This window comes from Lactuca serriola, chromosome 5 (assembly GCF_051521515.1).
Source record: "Lactuca serriola cultivar US96UC23 chromosome 5, Lser_US96UC23_V15, whole genome shotgun sequence".
Taxonomy (NCBI): domain Eukaryota; kingdom Viridiplantae; phylum Streptophyta; class Magnoliopsida; order Asterales; family Asteraceae; genus Lactuca; species Lactuca serriola.
In genome coordinates this window covers 151634999-151641325 of record NC_136412.1, presented here as the reverse complement: position 1 = coordinate 151641325, position 6327 = coordinate 151634999, and positions in this window count along the sequence as shown.

The following is a 6327-nucleotide window of genomic DNA, read 5'->3' as shown; positions in this document are numbered from 1 at the left end:
TAGATACTATAGGAGTATTTTTAAGCACTATATAAATAACTTATGTGATAACTTAAAAGACCCTTACGGATAGGTCTATAATCTTGCAATGTATACTCCCAAGGTTTTATATAATTGAGATTTTGTAGACTTAGAATTTGTGATCTACGCTTCACTACCTGTTCCTTGCTTGGTTGCGGTTTTGGAGTAGGATCACTTATTCGATGTTCTATTTAATCTTGAATTATACATCTTGTATATATTGTAAAGTTATAGAAGGACTCTATAAGGATCACCCCATAAAGTTACCCTAAATCTCATAGATTCTTTAGACACTTCTATTCTCGTATGACAAACCCTGACAGATGTAACAAATTCCTCATAGAAGTTAACAGAAGAGTCAAGGTGGAACAAGAGCAGGTTCATGAGAAGTTTTCAAAGAGAGATCAACCGAAGTAACCAAAACCTCATATTCGTCACATTAATAAATAATAATCTTGGTTAACTTAATGAATTAGTGGAAACATTGCTCACCTTATGTGTTTGGATTATTTTCTTACATGCGGCTGGTAACAGTTATTCAGGTCACAAATATTCATTCGAGATAGCCATTTCAAATTCATAAAGTTTATTTGGTATAGACGCTTTTATGAATTGTTTCCAGAACCCTGTGGAAGTCAGGACCACATACACTCAGAACTAGGATAACCTTGTCTTTCAGCTTTCGGCTTATCTCCACTGCTATAGACTTATCCCATCTCATATTTGTATTCTTTTAGCAAAGATGCCTCCTCGCATATCAATTAGATGCACTACTCTGACAACTCCAACTCAACCGCCACTGCCTCCTCCGCAATTCGATCCTGCTGATCTCCAAGCATAGATATCCTCCGCAGTGGCAACTGCTCTAGCACACTTTGGTGAAAGTGGTACCTTCAGATATGGTAGCGGTACCCACTTAGCCAACCCTAGAGATTCTCACGGACACCTAAGGGAGTGTTCATACAAAGATTTCATGAACCGGAAACCCAATTCTTTTATTGGAATTGGTGGAGTCATCGCTCTAATGCGATGGTTCGAGAAAGCAGATTCGGTCTTCACAATCTGTTCGTGCTCAGAAGGGAGCAAAGTAAAGTTTGTTGCATGTACCTTGTCTGATAGAGTCCTGACATGGTGAAACAACCATGTTAAGTCACTAACCCTATCAGTGGCTAACTCAATAGGTTGGGAGAACCTAAAAGAATTAATGCTGGAAGAATACTGCCCATTAGGCAAAGTTTAAAAGTTTGAATAAGAACTATGGGAGCTCACGATGGTCGGCTAAAACATAGTGACCTACACCGACAGGTTCAACAACCTAGCAGTGCTATGCCCCGGGATAGTTACCCCGGAGAGAAAGAAGATAGAAAGATACATCTGGGGCCTAACTGCCCTGGTCCAAGGAAATGTGTTGTCTGCGAACCCAACCACATTTTATAGTGCCAAACGCTTGGCCCAGCAACTCATTGACCATGGAGTCTGCCATGGTATGGAAGTCCCAGTTCCCGAGCCATCAAAGGGAGAGGACTATAAACGGAAGTTGGGGAACAAGAGAAGGAAGAAGCAAACAACACTAGAAACCCCGCAGGAGCAACAAACGAGTACTATGTATGCTGCCAGAACACCTGCTACTTCAGTACCTGCCAGTCGATATGATGGAACCCTCCTGAAGCGTCGAAAATGCAACTACCACCACACCGGAGCATGTCGGGAAATGCAATGTCTGAACTGCCACAGAAAGGGACACACAATCTGTTTCTGCAGGGCACCGGCTCAACTGATCTCCCAAGTCCCTGGTGTCAAAGAAAACCAAGCCAGCTATGCCTGTGATGAGGCTGGACACTACCAAAGGGACTAACCAATAACAAAGAACTCAGGAGCGGATGGACGAATTCTGATGATCACCGGAGGAGAATCAACCCTAGAGTCGTTTGCAAGAAGCGGTACGTTTTCGTTATAGTAATTACTTTAAAAATTAATTTATATTTATATAAGATTAAAACTTGGGGGAAAACGCTTAAAAGTAATTTTAATAACTCACATATTGAAATAGGTCACAATATTCAAGAGAACTAAAAGATCCGTTCAGAGAAGCTATGATGGCTTAGTATGTACATCAGGCTTGTGCATAGCTAAGATTTTGCAGACATAGAGTGAGTGATTCCGCCTTAATTCGTGTTCCTTGTTTGTTTGTGGATTTGAGGCAGAGTTACTCAGTCCACCGTCTTATTTACCGTAATTATTCATAACTTGTATATGACAGGTGATCGTAGTGGTACCAAGGAGGATCGTAGTATAAACTATCGACACTAGTTATCAAAACACTTTCATTTGTATGTACTCGCTCATCGCGGTACGATACGTAGAAGTGTTAACATCAAGGGGAAAACAGAAAGCACTAGAACAATTACAAAGAGTTCATTGTCGAACACACTAGGAGTACATTGTCGAACACACTAGCGGTACATAATCGTATAACAATCATTTCTTTCAAATCGGGCAAACTATTGTTCAGTAAAGAGTCCATTTCTAGCATTCATCATGAGTTGGCGTGGTGCTCACCATACTAAGTCCATATGTTTCTATCGCCTTGACCGTCAAATTCGTGAAACCTTTGACATTCGTCATGATAGTCCGACCTAAACCTTAGTATTGTCTTTTGTATTCTAAAACCCGAAGTACTCGTGCGAAGGGTACTTTGTCCTCCGAAGCCTTGCCATTGTAATTTCCGTAGACCTTTCCGAAATACCACTCGTCCAGCAGACCAAGTTCGAGCATAGAGGCTAAGGAGGAATATAGCCCACCTATCACTATTCAATGTACACATGAGGGTGGTATATGATTATGATTATGAATATTTAGTATGTGTGTTTCTGCCCTATCTCCTGTTCCTTGTTTGGTTGTGGACTCGGGGCAGAGTCGTACATCCGACCGTCTTACTAATCCTAATTATATGCGACTTGTTTACATGAGGTAATGATAGATGGAGCGAGTATGAGTCCTATCATGAACACTAGGGCAAAGTTGCCAGGTCTATGAGTGGGTATTCTACAAATCAGAGGAACAAAACGCCAGTAGTACTTCTAAGAAAGCTAATTTCGGGATGAAATTCCAGCTAACGGGGGGATGATGTGACAACCCGAAATTTCTTGCCTTATAAAGCCCAGCCGGTCAACTCAACTGAGTTTCAGACTCGTTTCTGCTATCATTTAGCCTGGTTTAGAGTCCGTTCAAAGGTTCAAAGCTCAGTACATTCAAGCATTGAATATAGGATTGGGTCGCATACACTTCAAGCACCAAAATCAAGCCCTACACTCCATTTGAGGGAGTGTACAACCGTACACCCATGTTGGGCCATACACACCCCTCCCTAAGTATGTTATCCCTTCATTTCTAAGCCATTCTCCAGTTTCCAAGTCAAGAACATCGAGTTTTCTCTCAACTATCATCCCGTTTTTATCTAGATCTTCAAAAGTGGTAAGTGATTCTTCAATCTTTCTTGATATCCTTCCTAGTCTTATAATCATCTCTTGATTCATCCATGAAAGAATCTCCTTTGACTAGATCTTCAAATCTCACCAAGAACACACACTTGTTCTTGGAGATTGTGAACCCTTTTGAGCCTCCAAATCGTAAGTACTATTTCCCAATGCTTGAATCTTGTTTAGAACACTACATTTACACCTTAAAAATGCCTAGAATTCATGAACATGAGGTGTGTACAGCCATACACACATGTGTGGCCGTACACTCCTTAAAACACCCTTAAAGGGGCTTCAAAGTGCATTCCTAGATTCAACACTTGAAGAGAAACTGTCCCGCAAGCATTTATACCCATGGAAAAGGTTTTTGTGCACTTTTTAGCTGGAGTGTACGGCCGTACACTCCCTGGCCATACACCCATATCCGTACACTCTTCATATTGGCCGTACACTCCCTTTTAGTTAATCACATGTGATTCCAACACTTAGTCAAAGTGTTTCCTAGGCCCGTGTGTAGCATTCATAAATCTTACGCCAAATTTAAACTTTTCAATCATATATAAAAAAAGAAAATAGTATTGTTTACAAAAATGTTTTCATATCAATATCCATCAGAGTGTCTCAAAATCATATGATAAGGATGAGGAGCGGTATGCTCACGCCTTCGCCTTGCCATGATCTCCTAAAGTACCTAAAATAATAAACTGAAAACTATAAGCCCGAGGGCTTAGTGAGCTACCCCCAAATTACCAATGCCATACTAGCAATGCCATGTCAGTGACAATCAATCAATCAATAAATCAATCAACATGCATACTCGACCATCGGCCTGACCGGACTGCCCTACTAGGAATACAGTCTATCTGAATCTATCCCGAGCCTTCGGCATGACTGGTCTACCACATGGACCTGCAGTCTCCCCAGACTACTCATAGGGTATGTTGGCCTTCAGCACAAAGCAGGACCGCCTCAACCCAACCAACAAGCAAATAATCATGTGTCCATAATTATAATATACTAGCATATACAATCATCATACATATCTATCTCACTGATCATAAATCACAGAATTCTCCCGTAACTAGAGTACCGAACTAGCAGGTCACTAACATACCAATCCTTACGGATCATAAGAGCATAACATACTATCTACTCTGATTCCGATCTAATAGATCATAACCACATGTAGCATACCATAACAATAACAACTAAAGGGTCGACCTTGGTTTCGTTGACCCTATCGATATAGTGAGGATAACTCACCTTGCAGATGTTGACTCGAAAGATAAACTTTAACTCTCGAATCACTTGACATGGGCTCCACCACCTATGATCGTAGTACAATTTACTCATAAGTCCTTAACCTTATAAGGTACTCCATAACCCACTAGACAACCCCTGGTCAAAGTCAAAGTTCCCAGTCAAGGTCAACAATCCATGTTGACCCCCAACTCGCCGAGTACCCTCAGCTACTCGCCGAGTACCTTGAAGCACATTCCAACTCGCCGAGTCATCGGGGTGACTCGTCGAGTTCCTTCTATTTTTGTCAAAACTTTAAGGCCACCCGTCGAGTTCCCTCCTTGCAACTCGACGGATACACACACATACATATCCTAGGGAAAACTCATCCGACTCGCCGATTTGTTCTTCAACTCGTAGAGTGTTATGGTAATCTTCATCGGACTCGCTGAGTTGTTCATCCAACTCGTCGAGTTTACGGCCATCTTCAAGTGACTCCCCGAGTCAACCTTGCGACTCGCCGAGTCGATTCAGTCCTTTTTCCATACAGACTTGCTTTGAGCAATGCATCGACTCCAAATCACAGATCCAAGCTTCTAGGGCATGCTTATAACGTAAAGTTGCAAACTTTAAGTGCATGCATGGCTATAAATGCTCTAAATGCCTATTTTAAGTTCTTAGTGGAGCTTCATGCTCAAGAGGGACCTCAATCATGACCAAAACTAAAACTTTATGCTTTTAGAATCCAAGGAGGGTCCAGATCTGAAGTTACAACCTCAGATCTAGCCCATAGCTCCTCTTTCCAACTTTATATCTCACTAAAACCCTAAAACGCAACCAATAGAAGAGATTCACAAGGAAAAAGGCGATTTGGTTACCTCCAGAAGATGATAACTGAAATAAGTGTTGATTCCCACACTCTACTTGCTCCAAACACACAATGGGCACACACACGAGCGTATTAGGGTTTTAGGGAGGTCTCATAGACTGTAAACAGGCCAAAGGAGGCTGAGGCTCCTTTAAATAGAGGTGCAAACCCCGGGATTTAGGTTTTCATGTGCCAGATCCTACTCGCCGAGTCCCAATGTGGACTCGTCGAGTAGGTCACTTAACATGCGATCCTACCCCGCTACTACTCGACGAGTAGAGAAACCAACACCTCGAGTAGAGCCTAACCAGATAAATCTTATTTAAATAATACTTGAGAATCGGGGCGTTACAACTCTCCTCCACTTGAGCTAGACTTCGTCCTTGAAGTCCGCTGGAATAAACAATGTCGGGTAATGCTCACGCATCTCCGCCTCTGGCTCCCATGTCCACTCGGATCCCTTCTGATGCTCCCACTGTACCTTTACTAAAGGTATTTCCTTGTTCCGCAAAATCTTCTTTTTCCATTCCAAAATAGCCACAGGCTTCTCCACTTAGTTCAGGCGCTCATCGACCTGAATATCATCCAACAATACCGCTGCCTCCTAGTCCATAATGAATTTTCGTAATTGCGAAATATGAAATGTGTTGTAGATTCGGTTGAGCTCCTCCGGAAGCTCCAGCCTATAGGCCACCTTGCCAACCCTGGCAACAATCCTGA